Genomic DNA, 18,657 nt, shown 5'->3' with positions numbered 1-18,657 from the left:
TTGATATAAAAGACCTCCAAGCTCGATCATAAACCGTAAGAACTTGCAGATTACAGTTCTCTGTAATAGACAAAACTGAGTGCATAATTGTGATTTGCAATTGTGTTGTAACTCCTTAGTTTTACATAGGGGGGGGGGGGGTAATCAATCACATTGAGTGATACGACATGTACATGTATCTATTGTTTAAAGGACAAGTCCACCTCCAGAGATATAATTATGGATTTTGTACATGCAGCAATATAAGTAGAACACATTTGTGAGAATTTGAGGAAAATCAGACAATCTGTTTCAAAAAGTTATGATTTTAAAAAAAAGTTTCTGCTCAGTCACTGCTGGATGAGAAGACTACTACAGCTTGTGATGTCACATGTGTACAAGAAAATTCAATGTATTTTCACTTTTTTTTTGCATAACAAAGAACACTGACTTGCCTCTTTCAGAATACAGGGGGGAAATTATATCACCCTTGACACAGACGTATGATGTGTGTACGGTAGTGACAAGAGGAAATATGCACTTTTTTCCCCAATGAAATTTTGTGAAATTCTCTTTACATTTTCCTTATATGTATATCTTTCTATGCATGTGGCATTATACACCGTAGTAGTCTTCTCATCCAGTAGTATACAAATAATGAAATCAATGTTTATGAGTGCAATGGACAGAATATTTCACGAGGTGAAAGATGAAATGATCCATTCAACGAGGTGCAGCCGAGTTGAATGGATCAAACATTTCATCTTTCACCTCATGATATATTCTGTCCATCGTACGAATGAAAAACATTTATTATTTGTTTTATATTTAACGCCTAAAATACATTGTAGATCCTTGTCATTTGATGTTTTATTAATTTAGAAACAAAGAGAGAATCTAAGATCGTGAGAGTGCTTGCTGAGCGCGCTTTACGTTAGCGCACTGTCGCATGCACACGCTACAAACGCAAGCGTTTTACACGCGTGTGTGCCGGGCTCTCAGCGAGCGTGCAATGGACCAAATCGTATGGATCCAAAATTGCACGGTAAATGGAGCCACAATTGCACGGATGATGCTGTCATAGTGAAATGGGCTGAATGATCAATGTCAAACAACCAATCAAATGACAAGGATCTCTCCAGGCGTTATATGATAATCACTGATACATGTTCTACCAATATTGCTGCATTCACTCATTCAACATGTATACAAAGGTTGACTTGTCCATACCTGGGAAAAGAATCTTTTTAATACAGTATTGTCAAAATTTTGTGACTTAATTAGAACAAAACAAAAATTAGGCTACTAACAGTTTGGGAACATATATTTTTTTTTTTTTTGGGGGGGGGGGGCAAGTGTTGCTTTGAGTGGGAAATAAAATATTTTCATTAATACTTTTACACAGAATGCCTGAGTTACGCTTTAAATCTTTAAAACGTAACTCTTTTCTTCTAATCCTATCTGCATGTCCTATCTCCCTCTTAATTCAATCCCTTTTTGAACAGGTTAGGATGGTCAAATTCTAACAAGTACAGTCTTCAGTACATCATAAATCATAAACTAACATAAATCATTTGAAAGCTTAGAGCTCATTCTTTTACAGTAGAAAAGTAGAGGATTTTTCATTTTGGCCTACTTTTGTGGGTTTTCAGCTGGGTAGTCAAATATATATTTGTATGCACATGCAAGAGTTTATGCTCAGATTAATCTCAGTATTCTCCTTTCCAAAATTTTGGGCTCTGTGCAACACACAGGTTAAAACTTGAGAATAATATGGTCGAATAAAGTATATCCATGTGCAAGTATCAGCAAATACAAAGTTGTTTTTATGTTTAGGGCCTATACATACAACTGTACCTGCAACAAAAGCAATCACGAATTCAAGTGAGTGTTTATGCTTGACATTTTCTGAGCCAAATTCAGTATTTTGAAACATATTTTAAACAATGACTCTGAACTCCGGATTCCAAATGCACAGAGCATGCATTTTGCTCTATTATCCAGGAGAAACATGAATGCAAAACACATGCATAGGGCCTAAAGACATAGTCTAGAGACATACACAATCCCAATGCTTAAATGCTTTTCCCGTTCATGCTAGACATGTAAGCTGAACAGCTCATTAGAGTCCAGTTCGAAGTATTTCATCAATTAGCATTGCATATTTGAAGTATTTCCTCTTTCTTGAGCTCAAAAAGAATGAGCGTATCAGTACTCAATCCTGTAAATGGCATTTTGAATTAGCATTTTTAATCAGTATTTGAAAATGCTGATTTTACCTAACAAATTGAGTATAAACACAGCTCACATGAAAGTACATTAAAAGATCATCAAGTACTTTACCATTGAATCATAGAGAGTTGGATGCATCATACCTGTTTGATGGAGAAGATGACTGTTGATTCTCGATGTCGGTATCCTCCAGTTGTGGTAGAGGAACATGTACTTAATAAACCTCCCTTTCTCCTTGTGCAAGATAATATGAGTCAGCTATAAGGTGCTGGGCAATTCTCATAAGACTTTGGCTGGCTTGTCCATGCAATGATGAATTTATACCTTTCTAACAGGCCCTTGACAACAAGCTACACTGAGGCAATCTTAACAAATTATCTCCTTATCAGAGATGATGAAAACTCTCTTGTGTGCCTCAAAATCTGATTGTTGATATAACCAGGGAGGTGGGAAGAGATACTTGTATAGCCCTAATGCTCTGATGGTTTCAGGAAGTGCTAAGCCCTAGGGTTTGTTCTCACCGAAATGCTTTGTGGCCTGTCAAACCAGGGAGGGGCTCTTCCACCTCCCTGGTCAAAATACAGTCAGCAAACAATGTTTGGCCAGTCTGTGGTTGAAACTCAAAGCTCCTTGGCATTTCTCTCAGCCTTCCTGAGAAAGTGAATGTATGCTTCATCCCATACCAGCTGTGTACCAGGTACTCTGGTCAGATATCACATTCAGTCACTTGATGTTCCTCTGGACAACTATGATTCTAATTTTCTAACAATGGAGAGGAATGATGGAAATGATGGAAATATCAAGGAACTTGATATATCTCAGCTAAGTTTTGATGATGGTGGAGATGGAGCTACTATTATGTGCTCAAAATTACCAACAAGAACACATTTTAATGGAGCTTCTGACATGATGGATTTATCTCACCTGAGCTTTGATGAACTTATGATTACACATGATGCTGAAAGATTTACTCCTGGAGACAAAATGGATGAGCCTATTGAGCTGAATCTTTCTTTATTGAGCATAGATGACACCAATGAAGAACTACACAAAGAAAGGAGCCTACATCCTCTAGCTTGCAGTACCCCTAAAAAAACTGGAGATATATATGAATTCCATGAATCTGAGAGTGAAAGTGAAACACCTTTGTCATCACCATTACGACTTGAAGAGGATGAATCTAGTCTGGATGGCAGTCCCAACATTTCTTTTGATGGGCTGTCAAGTGATGCTGATCATGACATGAGTGAGTATAGTACCATCCAAGAAGTTTCTGCCAGATCAAATAGAACAAGATGTGATAATATTGAAAAACGTACAAACAGAAAGTACCTGAGTAAGATTAGCAAATCAAGCATGAAGAAAGCAAGTCATTCAAGATGTGCATGTCGTTCTTCATGTATGAAGAAAGTGTCAGACAATCTCATGAAGAGTGCTCGGCGATGCTATTGGAGCAAAGCACCACACGAGAGGCGTAGGTGGTTATATGAACAGTTCAAGCATTCCAAGGATTCTATGTTTCAAATGCAGGATGGGCCAGTATTGTGTCAAGTGGCATTTTATACATGCTTGGGCATTCATAGAGCTTCATTCTTCCATTATAAGAAAGCTGCCAAAATGGGTAGTCTGACCTCATCTTCAAAATACAGCAAAAGAAAATTGTCTCAAGCAAGTATTCTTTGCATCAACTGGCTGGAAGAGTATGTCTCAAGCCGAGGAGATCGCATGCCACATAAAGATGAAATTCGCTTGCCTCATGGATGCACCAAGAGAGACATATACGGTCAGTATCTTCGTGACAAGGCAGAAATACTGGATCCTACTATTGGCCAAGCTGAATTCTACAAATTATGGTCGAAGTTCTTCTGGCATGTGAGAGTGAAAAAGGTAAGCATAATGTTATACCAAAACACTTACCAATCAGGGGGAGTTTTTGTGTAAACAGAGAAGGCTCTTCTTGTTTATTTTTCAACAAGTACTAATTATATTTATTTGAGAATACATTGTACATAGAAAACCAGCCATATTCTTACTGTCACAATGAAAAATGCAGATACATCTCAGTACTTCAAGTTAACCCATTGCAACTACAAAATCATTGAAAATGTAGTGTACAATTAGATTCTCTTCTAAACCAGATGGTGTGATATGAATTCATGACATTACATTTGATGGTTCAAGCATCCCCACAATTGTAACTGTTGTGTGACATTTTAGCTGTATATTCTATTCAACACTAAAAAATATAATGAAATAAATTCTGAGCGTTTCATAATTTGTTTGTAACTTTCACTTTGTTTTGTCTCTCGAACAAATAGTTTTGCAAATTCTTAATCAAGTGGGATATTTGAAAACATCTATCATTTAATTACTGGTAAGATTTGGATATGAGAGTGTTCTGGTTAATCTATGCATACTTGCTTTTTAATATCTGTATTTTAATGCATGTAATATTCTGCACTTCAGTACTTTGAGTGGAGTGTATGTTTGTTGAACAAAAAAAAAAAAAAAACATTTTATGTTCATGCATAAAAAACTGCAGATACAAAGTTTGGTGTAATTGATATTTTAACTTCATCAATTTTCATTTCATGCAGACTGGAGATTTTTCAAAATGCCAGAAGTGTGTCGTCCTGGAGAAGAAACTAGACAAAGAAATGAACCAGGCCAAAAGGAAAGAGCTTAAGAATGCAATGATGATGCACAATGAACGCCAAATGTAAGTGAATTTCAGGAAACTATTAATGCATGTACAGTTAAACTCGCATAAGTCGATCTTCTCGGGACTGAGCAAAACACATCGACTTAGGCGAGTTTCGACTTGTGCGTAAGTCGAAAAAAAATCGACTTAACAACAGTCACACCACACGTACATTATGTATAATGTACATGTATGTTGTCTACTCTGGAGCCGAGAGCTGGAGAGGTGTGCCGCAGCACGGGTTGCCCGGCAGGGTCGCGGCTAACTTTGCGTGGACAGTGCACAGGTCCGATTACTTTACACCCTTGTTAAACCTTGGGGAAGTGAATATGAACGATATTTGAGCAGTGATTGATTCCAGTTTACCATACCGTGGCTTGAAATGCGTGTAGAGGTGTACTTCTGATTTACCCGTGCCCGTAACTTTCCCCCTACTTTACGCTTTGAAAACTCAGCAGCTTCATCCATCCACTGCACAGCGCAGACTGCAAACATACACAGACTATACACAGCCCAGTCGCTGTACGCACAATTATTATACACAGCCCAGTCGCTGTACGTACGTAGTGCTAGTGCGACAGGGCTGTACCAGCGGACCTCCAAACACGAAGAGAGTTCAACAATCGCATGCGATCGCTTTGAATTTTGATACTTAAGATCATTTTTTTGTCACCTGTCTGGTCGGGCTAGTTCTTACGTAAACAAAAACTGGCGTCTCGTGATTTTGACAGTGATTTTTTTGCACAATAAAATCTTATTCAACTTAGGCACAGTGAATTTAATGGTTTTTCCGTGAAAGTGTTCTTGGAATTTCATCGACTTAGGCGAGTATTCGACTTACAAAATTTGACTTGTGAGTGAATTATTACACGTAAGTCAATGGGGAAAAATCGGGACTTTTTAAAATCATCGACTTGCGCGATTATTCGACATATGCGATGTCGACTAAGGCGAGTTTAACTGTATTATGAAAGTGTAACACATTTTTGTGGCTTTCTTGTTATGCGTTTAAGCAATAAAATTATTAAAGTTTTTTTTTTAATCTTTCTTTTTAATTTTGCTAGTAAATTGTAACTTGGTCTACTGCTCGATGGTAGAACTGTCACATATAAATCACAATCCCTCAGGTTCTTCTACATGTATATCCATGATCTTCCATCATCATGGTGTTTTCACCTTTTTTACCATGCCATCTTATTTCCCAAATATAATAAAAAATTTACAGTGATGCATGCAACATCATATTTCATGAACTGTTTCCTCTCTATAACAGAGAATTAACTTGCCATTTTGGTTTCCCTTTTTAAAGCGCAATCATTATAATGTGCAAGGGGTGTGAGAGCATTTGTGGGAGAAATTCAAATGCAAATGATTGTCTGTAGAATCACCAAATATCTTAGAATGACAAGGACAAAAAGGAGATGAAATGGCAATTACAAAGAATTTAGATACTAAGCTGATGTGATAAATATAATATCTATTCATTTGTTATCTACTGGGGATAAGACAATGATCAAGGCCAATCACCTGTCTGTGTTTTATGAGGTCTTTGTAGTAGAACAAGGAGGTAAAATATCTCTTTGAGGTGAAGCTTTCAGTCATCTTTAATAGTTTATCTATCAGCTAACCTTCAAGGAAGCAGTTTGTACAAAGGATGTGCTTTGTGTCAGTGGGGGGATAATTGTGCATGCTTTCAAAGTATGCATACTATGGTGTGTAGGATCAGGGTTAGGGGAGTTGGAAGTTTGGAGATAGAAGGGGAGAAAAGATGAAGATCAGATGAAAGAAAACAAGGAATAACATGACAGGTAGAGGAAAAATGGGAAATAAGACAAGATAAAATAATTAAAAAAATGAGAGACAGAGAGACATTAATGACAGGATAAAGATTACCAATAGAGACAGCATATACTCTGCAGAGACATTCTTGGTATCTTGCAAACAGTTAAAAGCCTAATCGTCATCTCCACCAATACTATATCAAAGACAGACATGACCAAAGTCATGTCCAAAAAATGTAACGTCCGTAACAGCAAGCACCTTTAAAAGCAGAGTTGTAATGATGAGCTTTTAAAATTGATTGAAACTTTTCATTGTTGAACATGATTAAGGCTGAAAATTATGTCTGTGATTCCACTGTATAAGAGTCTGTCTGTAATTAAATGTATGTATTAAAATGCTGGAACTGGCCATTTATGAATCTCATTTAATTTTTGACTGAATGAACCTGTGGATTAAAAACACTATTTAATTTTTGGATTAACAAACTTTCAGAATTAGGGTTCTTATTCTGTATTTTGATTAACAGACCATTGGAAGTAATGAATCATAAATGTTTCATTTGTGGATTACTGAACCTCCAGAGTAATGCCACAAATGTCTTGATTAATTAAGATTCTTTCATTGTCGGATTAACCTAGAGTGTGTCTCTTGGTATGGGGAATTTGTGTGTTTCGAACTCACCTACCTAGGAATAATGAACATCAACCAATGAGGGCAAAAGATATTTGTGGGTCAGCTTAATTTTGCTATGAAACATATGTGTTAAGTTTTTAGGACTATTCAACAAGTAATTATCTTTCTCAATCACAAAATCTATACTCTCTCGTCTAAAATTGTGCATCTTGTGTTGTTATTTCATACTGTGTGTGGGTTGTGTCGTGATTGTGTTGCAAAGAGCAATTGCTAAATGTGGATCCAATCTCAAACATACAAACTAAATTGAAATGAAAGTAATTGTAAAATCCCAATAGTAAATTCAATACAATTTTTGAACTGTAAATGATCAGACAAGCTGTAGTTTGATAACTTTATGCATCATGAAAGAAGCCTATGTGCCTTTTCTTATCTTGAATTCTTCTTCCATGAGAGTCTTATTGTATTGTATATTATTTGAAACTTGTATGTAAAAGTCAAATAATACTGCATTTGTAGACACAATTGTAAACCTTCAATTTTTTTTTAGATCAAAGGTATCATATGATTTAAGTTTTGTTGCCTCATTAAAAGATAAAAAATAATAGCTATGGTAAATTTGTGTTTTGTCATTGGTAGGATGGAAAGGAAGCTGTACTATAAGAAGCGGGATGACGCAAGGAGGAATGGAAAAAAATTCCTGAGTCTAATCATAGACGGCATGGATCAGTCCAAAACCAATCTACCTAACTTTGTAGGAGATAAAGCTAAGGTAAGTGCCAATCATTGCTGCTTTGTTTATTGTACCATCTATACAATCTTTCAGTGCTTACTGTAAACATGATATATTCGCGGCATGAATTTTTTCGCGAATTGGAGCCGACAGCCTTTTTCGTGGCATGAAATTTTCACCAAGTGCCACTGGCGTTCAATGCATATAATGTAAACATGGACTTTCGCGTGCATTTTATTACTTTCGCGAATCTTGGCGCTCGCGAAATTCGCGAAATTAAAGTGCACACGAAAATTCCTTGTTTTACAGTAACGAAAAGAATGTGGGATACCTCCTTTGATAAACAGAACAAAAGGTGTATTCAGAAAAAGCCACCATCTACAGTGTAATATTTCCCAAGGAATACCCATAAGAGAAGACTCTATCTGGAAGGGGTCCATTTTACTTTGTGAGGCAGAAAGTGCCCTAAACTGCATACTGTATGCATAAAGACATAGAATAAAGATTTAGAATGACAATACCAAATCAACAACTAAGCTCCTTTAATTTTAACAGCACACTCTGAGTAACACACAAAGCCAGTTGAGAAACACTGGACTCTTTGCATGCAGTTGATATTACAAGTGACAACTGGAAGACCATATAGTGGGGATATCATATGAGAGTGTGGCCTAGTGCTGGGAGCCAGTAGTGAATTCACAGCCCTGTGGTGGTTATGTTGTTTATTTGCTTAACTTCCCTGTGCCACATTACACTGTGACCACCAGTGAAGGGCAGTTGTCCAGCAGAGCATTTTCCACCTCCCTGATCACATAAACCATGGAGGTACTAGTCCAGCTTGCCTAGTACCTCCTTGCACAAACAGGATGCAGCATGAGGCTGCAATCAGGAGCAATTAACTATCTGAATTTTCTGGGAAGTGGCCACTAGCTGTTGGTAGTATTTTACAGTATATCAGGATAGGCAGAGTAGTCTGCATTTCAAAACCTATTATCTTGCAGGTTTCAGCGACCACAGAGTAATAAAATACTGTTTGGAAGGCTACAAATGCCTGCATAGAGAATCTTGTAATGTTGGTACAATGTATATTTATAGAATATTTTGTTACACTTTTGAATATGTGACATGCAGGAATCAATCACACAGACATCTGGTCATTTCTATTCTTCCTCATCACTTCAAGCAGTCAAAACCCACACTCCTCTCTTCATGATGTCAAATCCCAGTCTCCTTCAAAGTGTCTACTTAAGGTCTTATTACAAACACTAATCTTTCTTTACACAATCTTCCAGTGGGCCAGAGCTGCCCTCCATAATGAGGATCCAAGGCTATTACAATGTTAACAGGAATAACAGGGAATTACACATGGAAAGGCGAGGCTACAGCAATGTGACATAGGATTATTTCAACAGGTGACATCACTTCTCAAACTGCAAGGAAAGGATAAAAGAAATTAGGCAAAAGGCACAATAAAGGTGACAATTAATGTTGTTTCACCGACCATGTTTTAATGGGCCCTAAATCAGTATGCATGTGTCTTTGATCTTAACAGGTTGGGGCTATGCTTCCCAATTACTGCGAAGCCAGTTGCTGCTAACAGATCAGAGCATAGAAGGACATTGAATTTGACTATCAACTAGCTAGCCTAGAGCTGGACAAGTCATTGTTCTTCATATCAATATTACTGAAAGGGTTAATGTGAAATATATTTCTGCCAGACTAATAACAATAAGTTTTGAAAGTTCTTACAGCTGAATATTAATTGTGACTGCATGACGCACATTCAGTCATTTATGCTTGTAAAAGTGGGCCGACAATGTTTTTTTAAATCTGAAATTTGCAAGGCCATCACCTAAGGATTGATGAAGATTGATTTGCCATCATGGTTTGAAGTGGAAAGATTACATACATTACCAGAAAACTCTTTCATGAGGATTTGCAGACACTCAAATTTTCAAGCCCCCCAAAACAGTACTCAGCAGTCACATTAAGATGTATTGAATTCAATACATGCAGCAACAAGAAGCACTTTGAGAAAGTGTGTCACCAGCCTTATCAACAAGCTCTATACTTTTGCTTCACACAAACCAAGCTCATTTTCATGATATATTCATGATGTACACCATACATGCTTGCTATGATTGTCCAACAACTTTACTTTATCTAATTACCCAAATTTGTTGATATGTGCACTGTAAATCAAGAATTAGTTTACAAATTGAGAAAACATTTTTCTTGCATGAAAAACAGAAATGAATTTTTTTCCTTCTATGTGTCTTTTTTTTTTCTGTGTACAGGGTATCAATGATACAGAACTCCTCAAAACACATGTGACTGGTGTTATCCTTCATGGACAACAAGAGAATTTGACTTTTGTTGATATTGGGCAACACAGCCATGATTCAAATCTTACCATCAATATCCTGCTGAAAGTACTTTCCCATGTGTCACAGGTAAGTTTTTCAATGAGTGGTAAATCATTTGCATCAGAGCATGTATTACCATGCAAGTATATGCATGATGTATGTTAATGATAAAAAATGAAAGTAATCCCTGCTATTCCGCATGATGCATACAGGTCTTAACACGTCTTTAACTGTATTAGTTTTCATTAATTCTGTGTAGTAATAAGTAGTAACTACATTAAGCAAGTACTTTGAACTATTTTTTGAAAGAATTTTATGTTGAAAGGAAAGGCATCTAACCCTGTCTCCATATGATGTGACTGCAAAATGTGTGTATTATTTCTTCCAAGATGTAATGTAGAATTTGATAAAGCAATAAGAAAGAGCAATGGACTGGTGTGTGAAAAACAATATCCAAATTCAGTGTCATGCAGTATAAATAATTAGTCGAAAAATTAGCAAACAAAATGGGATTCCATCGGGTATGTTTCCCGATGGAATCTCATTTTCTTTGCTCAGTTTTGTACTGATAATCAGGGTGGTCCACGAGGGGTTTTAGCATGTCGCTGCAACATGCTAAAATTCTTGTGCAACATCCTCAAAAGCCAGCAACATGTGCAACATCCTCAAGAATTTGCAACAAGCTCAAAGTAAAAGTATTCAAAAATGTGCAAAACATGTGCATAACATAAGAAACATCAAACTACCTGGTACTTAAGATATTTGTGTGCAAAACATGAGAGAGAACATTGAATGTAAGCAGCACAAAGAGAGATACACATTGTAAGCAGCAAAATATTGCGTACTACGTACCGTACTCACTGTGTGTGCTCTGCACATATTCAATTTCTGCAATATTTTCAGATTCTGAGCTTGCAACATGCTCAAATTTCAAGTTGTGGACCACCATGGATAATTTATATTCATTTTTTTTTTCAGTTTTCCTTGTTTGCATTTGTTACAGTATAAACAAGATAAATAGCTTGTATGTACATTAAAACTTACGCAACATTCAGAGAAAAAAAAAACTGTAGTAGAATACTTGACGGGCCTTTGAATACTTAGAATAGGCCCTGATCATCGTGGAATAATCAAACCACAGTCTAGAGATAGAACAGGATATACTAGTACATTGTTGAAGATTCAAGAAACAAAGTAACAATTTGAAAAGGCCTCATATGAGCAACAAAGAAGATAACTCAATGAGAGGTAGAGAAAGATAAAGGTGTTGAAGTATATGTGCAAATCTCTCTTCATCTACCTCCTTGAAAATGAGAGTACTACGGATTTATTATGGCAATTTGTATGAATAGGTCTTGATGCCAGGGATGGCAGGAATGGTTCTTGCTCAATTACTTGAAATAATACACTTGACACTGCATACTATCATAGCTACCTCAAGCAACCTATCGACAATACAATCAGATGAAAAAAGTGCTACTCTAATTGACCATGATAATGTGCCTGTTACAATAGAGTGAGAGGCCAGACAGTTCACACTACTGGTGTACTCCCTATGCAATCGCAGCAGATCCACTCCTAATATTAGTCCAGGCATTTAATCCAAATTCTGCATAAACTGGCCCTCTTAAGAGCAGTGGACAATATAGGAGGCTTAAGAAGTGTGAAAAAGTCAAACAAAGCTTAAAACAAACACCTCCATGTGGCAGCTAAACAGGAAACACCATACCTTGCACTGTCTACAAAAGGAACCATCAGTTGAAATCACATCAAAGTATTTTTTACATTGTCTGTATATCAGAGTACTGAAAAAAATGCAATGATCAGGGTAAGCATTTGTCTGCAAATTCAAATTTATTGTAAAACATGAAATTCTAAATCTCTTTTTCTTTCAAAGTCATATTCTCTTTGTTTCATGAGCAGGGGGAGCCTTTACCACCAGTTCTCTACATCCAAGCAGACAATTGCTGGAGAGAAAACAAAAACAAATATGTGATGGCATTCTGTGAGATGCTGGTTGGAAAGAAAATATTTCATGAAGTAAGTTGCAGTTATTTTGAAAGGACAAGTTCCCCTTCATAAACAGGTGGATTCAGAGAATGCAACAGTATTCACAGAATACATCAATAAAAGTTAGGAAAAAAATGATAGTATAGAGTGCAACTACGTTCGTAGAACATTTCAGTGAAAGTTTGGGGAAAATTGGACAATCTGTTCAAAAGTTATAAATTATAAAGTTTCAGTGCAGTCATCTGTTGAAGAGAAGACAACTACAGTATGTTATGTCACATGCATATAACAACATAAGGAAAATACAAAGAAAATTCAACATTAATAAACACATTTAAGTTTTAATTACTGTGAATAAGGTACCTCATACCGTGTGCCTGCTGGGCACATTTCATTCAGAGCAGCACTCGCCATACTCGTCTATCTGTATTGTATCTAAACACTCTTTGTTGTTCATTAGCCGGAATAGCAGACAATCAGTTTTGAATATATATTGCAAATTGTCAATGTTGTTGCATAATACAATAACACTTGACTTTCCTCCTTTAGAAAGCAGGGATAATAATTACCCGTAAGTCAGTGACAAGTCAAGGGACTGTGTGCTTTTTGTCCAAAAAAAAGTGTAATATTGTGGAATCCTCTTTATTTTTTGCCTTAAATCATTGTACATGTGTGAGATCATAAACTGTAGTCATTTTCTCATCCACCAGCAATTGTGCAGAAAATTTAAAAATTCATAATTTTTGAATGGATTGTCTGATTTTCTGAAAATATCGCTGTTGTGTTATGATATTGCTTAATTCACTTAAGTCACCTGTTTACAATTGTGAACTTGTCTTTTAACTCAGAAATGTTTTTGAAGCATGGTATTGCATGTATGAGAAGTTATGACACACTATGCAACTTATAAAGATTCAATGATGTTAACAGACATTCTTCATTATCCATAATTGATCTTGCCTTTTAAAGTAATGTACACTACATTAATGTATGTATGCAAAAGTGCACACTTGGTCACATCAAATCGCTGTGGATTCTGGTATGTGCCAATGGCTATCTCTTTTAAGGGTTTCTCTTCACATCAATACACTTGTGCTGATATTTGTGTATTCTTCTTTCAATATCGAAGTTTCCTAGTACCGTACTGTATATTCTGAAGGCGGCATATTGTTCAGAAATAATTACCCACATTCTGCTGCATACCATTGATAGAAGCAGCATAAACTTATGATCATCAGTGATGTTTAATTGTCCTCCAATTCTCAGGTCCACCTGTCCTTCCTCTTAGTTGGCCATACACATGAAGACGTAGACCAACTGTTCTCTCAAATAAGAAGGAAACTGAACAAAAAATCTGCAGAGACAATGTCACATCTGCTTTCCCTCCTGCCAAACGGCCATGAAATCATTGGTCTGTTTGATTTCAGAAGTTGGATGGATCCTCATCTCTCCAAAGTGAGTGGTCACACAAAACCACATCACTTCAAGTTCACAATGGATGGTGGCAAGGTGCTTGCACAGTACAGGGGACTGAAGAGCCAGAATTGGCACCCACTTCCTGGTGGATTCTGGAAGCAGTCACAAGAGGGCAGGACAGTTTATCCATCGAGACGACCAACACTCTTGGAACCTCAACTTGACAACATCCCTCTTGACAGATTATTACAGAAGACGAATGACTGGTCTCTTCTCTTTTCAGAAGCAAGCATTTTTCAGTGGTGGCAGACATACCTGTCTGGCCTAATTATAGTTCGAGATAACGTGAGGAAACAGAAAAAGTACATGGCTCTAAACGCACAGTGGACTCTTCCCCATCTTCCACCATTCTGCCTGCAACATCTCGATATAGACAATGAAGAGTCCAATGAGCCAGCTATTGCCCCAGAAGTTGCACGCAAGTTGGCTCTGGAGACAGAAGACCCAAAGGTGTGTGGAAAACTAAAGAGACAGCTCAGTTGAAAGATATTGAATACAGGGGATTTCATCCAGTTACAAGAAGCACAATGAATTAAAATAGAAGCTTCAGCATTTACTACATTATTATCAAAGTTACAGCAGGAAAAAAAAAGTGAACGTGATCGTTTACTAATTAATCTTGCAGAATTCACGTGAAGGAGCTTACTCATTGCAATGTGCTACTATGAGCATTCATCTGTGTTTTACTGTCCCAAGACTTTGTGTTGCAGTTTTTAAATCACATATATTTGTTTATATTCTTCCTTAGGTTCATGTCACCAGACAGAAGCAACAACATCATTAAGACCTCAAGAGCGCTGTGCAGGATTCAGAATGGCATCCTTCTTGGAGAAATTCAACACAAATTGGCACCCATACATACAATTACAATTAGCAAATTACTCCTGTGTGAAACGGATGAGATTGCATCTGTCATTGCCATAGACGAATGTTCTTGCCTGTAAAGCTACCATCAGCAGCAGTACATGTACCACTGTTCCTCGGGAAGTAGAAATGGCTCAATGTGATGTGGACACGATCTGTGTCAAATAATCCTGGAAGCTATACATAAAGTATAATGGATGAAAAGTGCTAACAGACTTAAAGGAGACCTCCGGGTGATTCTCAGATTTTTACATTTGTACAACTCTAAATTAGTTATACTGAGGACAGAGTTTCAGAATTTGTGATAATTGAGATGAAGAATAAGAATGTTTTCAAAAAATAGAACAAATTGCAATGAACAAGGATGATGACATGGCAGAGTCACCATGAGAATGCATGAGTTGGGGCTCAAGGAAGCAGAACAAAACAAGAAGGCATGCATAGATTATAGACAGGTGAATTCGCAAGCAAGGGGTATTGTTATGGAATTACACTGCTACCATTTCTGAAATATGTGAACCTTCTATGTCATCATCCTTGTTCATCCATGATGTGAAATTATGAAAATTGTCTGGAATGTCCCTTTAACCCTAAAAAGGCCGGAGGGGGGGGGGGTTTGAATCAACCCCCCTGGACATTTTTTGCGACTACTCCGCTGCGCGAAATTTTTTGACCGCGCCGTTCGCTGACTTTTTACTTTCAAGTCTCCAAATCTTTTGACACCATTTTTGCGAAAATCGTGCTTACCGTTACGACACTGTATGACGTTTTATACATGCCTGTCAGACCGAAAATGGCTAAAAACATGATTTTGTGTATAAAGTCTATGCAAATGGAGTTTTCTCTTCTTTTTCATAAAGATATGATTATTTTCACTTTCTTAGGCTGAAACTAATTAATTTTAGCATAATTATGCTTGAAATAGGTTCTGTCATAAATTTTGTGGGAAAAAAATGATAAATCAAAAGGTCGAAAAAATAACGAAATACATAAGAAATTCATAAAACAAAAAATACGTAAGAAATTGATTTTGATACCAATTTTCTTTTCAAATACATTGTTAGGAATGCTACAAAGAATATTTTCACCAAAAATTATTATTCTAGGAGCTTTAATTTCTGATTTAGAGCAAAATGTATAATTTTATGCATATATTAGCATAATTAATTATAACGACAAAAAGTTTGAATCAACCCTTCCCCGGCCACAGAACACCCAAAAAAGCCCGGCCTGGTTAGGGTTAAGCAAATTTCTTTCTTCGTCGGCCCAAGGCTTGCCTACATTACTGTACTCAGCCCCACATTTTCATATGTTTACACATTTTACTGCATTACCAAGCTGTACCCGGGGAAAGAAGTCTCCTTTTGCATGTTTATTTTGTCCTGCTCTCCCCTTCTTTTTTTTTATGGGGGGGGGGGGGTGGGGGATCGAAATGGTGCTGTAAATACATATTAACCAGATGTAATCAATCCTTTTTTCCCCCTTTTTTTTTTAATGCAATGGCTAGTAAGTACATCAGTTAAGTCAAAAGCCGAACCTTGGTAGCTGGGCAGGTTCGTCAAAAGCCGAACCTTGGCAGCTGGGCAGGTTCGTCAAAAGCCGAACCTGGGCAGCTCGGCAGGTTCGTCAAAAGCCGAACCTGGGCAGCTCGGCAGGTTCGTCAAAAGCCGAACCTGGGCAGCTCGGCAGGTTCGTCAAAAGCCGAACCTGGGCAGCTCGGCAGGTTCGTCAAAAGCCGAACCTGGGCAGCTCGGCAGGTTCGTCAAAAGCCGAACCTTGGCAGCTCGGCAGGTTCGTCAAAAGCCGAACCTGGGCAGCTCGGCAGGTTCGTCAAAAGCCGAACCTTGGCAGCTCGGCAGGTTCGTCAAAAGCCGAACCTGGGCAGCTCGGCAGGTTCGTCAAAAGCCGAACCTGGGCAGCTCGGCAGGTTCGTCAAAAGCCGAACCTGGGCAGCTCGGCAGGTTCGTCAAAAGCCGAACCTGGGCAGCTCGGCAGGTTCGTCAAAAGCCGAACCTGGGCAGCTCGGCAGGTTCGTCAAAAGCCGAACCTGGGCAGCTCGGCAGGTTCGTCAGAAGCCGAACCTGGGCAGCTCGGCAGGTTCGTCAAAAGCCGAACCTGGGCAGCTCGGCAGGTTCGTCAAAAGCCGAACCTGGGCAGCTCGGCAGGTTCGTCAAAAGCCGAACCTGGGCAGCTCGGCAGGTTCGTCAAAAGCCGAACCTGGGCAGCTCGGCAGGTTCGTCAAAAGCCGAACCTGGGCAGCTCGGCAGGTTCGTCAAAAGCCGAACCTGGGCAGCTCGGCAGGTTCGTCAAAAGCCGAACCTGGGCAGCTCGGCAGGTTCGTCAAAAGCCGAACCTGGGCAGCTCGGCAGGTTCGTCAAAAGCCGAACCTGGGCAGCTCGGCAGGTTCGTCAAAAGCCGAACCTGGGCATCGGAAGGTTCGTCAAAAGCCGAACCTGGGCAGCTCGGCAGGTTCGTCAAAAGCCGAACCTTGGCAGCTCGGCAGGTTCGTCAAAAGCCGAACGTGGGCAGCTCGGCAGGTTCGTCAAAAGCCGAACCTGGGCAGCTCGGCAGGTTCGTCAAAAAGCCGAACCTGGGCAGCTCGGCAGGTTCGTCAAAAGCCGAACCTGGGCAGCTCGGCAGGTTCGTCAAAATACGACCCTGGGCAGCTCGGCAGGTTCGTCAAAAGCCGAACCTGGGCAGCTCGGCAGGATCGTCAAAAGCCGAACCTTGGCAGCTCGGCAGGTTCGTCAAAAGCCGAACCTTGGCAGCTCGGCAGGTTCGTCAAAAGCCGAACCTTGGCAGCTCGGCAGGTTCGTCAAAAGCCGAACCTTGGCAGCCCGGCAGGTTCGTCAAAAGCCGAACCTGGGAAGCTCGGCAGGTTCGTCAAAAGCCGAACCTGGGAAGCTTGGCTGGTTTGCCGAAAGACCAACATAGACATATTCAGCTATGATTGAGGCATTTTCGAAAGAAATGAGAGATAAATTTCTAGATTCAGTTTTGTTTATGCCGAACCCTGCAACACAATTTCAGATTAAGATGTCAAATTTCTACCATTAATAGACTGAATTTCCCATTTTTTGATCAATAGTTTTCAGCAAAAACAGTGCAATTTTTTAGACTAGTGTAGAAAGTCTATTTCTTAAATAGAACGGGTTATGTATTCTATGCAGCTACAAAAATGACAGAAGTCAACGGAGTATAACAAAGAAAGACAACCAGCTGAAATAAGTATAAGAATGTTAGTCTAGTTCCCGTTTGGAAGTCGGACAAAATCTCTCCACCTGAAGCTTAACAATTAATTCGATAACAGTCAAGTTTCCTTACAAGTCGTCGTAGCTACCATCAACCATCTTAGTGACCAATTCTTCGCACTTGGCCGTGAAAGAGAGTTTCGTATTTTACCGAAACCAAGACATCATCTCCTGAAACATAATGGCAAGTGAAAACATTCGCATAATTTTCTTTTTGCGCTAGTTTCTGGTTGCGCAAAGTGGGTGAAAAAAAAAATTCGCCTTTACAGTAAGGTTAAAAGGCGAATGCAGCTGACATTTTTGGTATGTTGACAACATGAAATCAATATCCCTTTTTTAGCATAGCAAACAATGAGAACAGTCAGCAGGGATTGACAGCTGAAACAAGTTCTGCAGTCGAATTCCCGTTTGAACGCTGAACAGAATCTCTCCGCCCGCTCTAAAATTTTACAAGACGACATAAATGTTAACAATGATTACAACCACGCGAAGGCCGACGACCAGTTGAAGTAAATGCCGCAACAGAATAAATAGGTAAACACGTTGTTAAAATACAAATATTTGAATCAATGTTGTGTGAAATAACAAAAAAAAATCAATGTATTCTACAGCAAAAAAATATGACAGAAG

The 18,657-nt window shown here is 38.6% G+C and overlaps 1 protein-coding gene across 1 annotated transcript in view; it reads left to right on the top strand.

Moving 5' to 3' along the window:
• The window catches only part of LOC139742980 (unconventional myosin-XVI-like), a 215,402-nt gene that overhangs the window by 81,535 nt on the left and 115,210 nt on the right, over positions 1–18,657 (top strand). The gene's annotated exons all lie outside the window — the stretch shown is intronic.

This window comes from Diadema antillarum, unplaced genomic scaffold, assembly GCF_040938485.1.
Source record: "Diadema antillarum isolate AM-2024a unplaced genomic scaffold, OU_Dant_1.0 seq00001041_RagTag, whole genome shotgun sequence".
In the NCBI taxonomy this organism is placed as follows: Eukaryota; Metazoa; Echinodermata; class Echinoidea; order Diadematoida; family Diadematidae; genus Diadema; species Diadema antillarum.
This window is presented reverse-complemented; position numbering and strand designations above follow the sequence as displayed.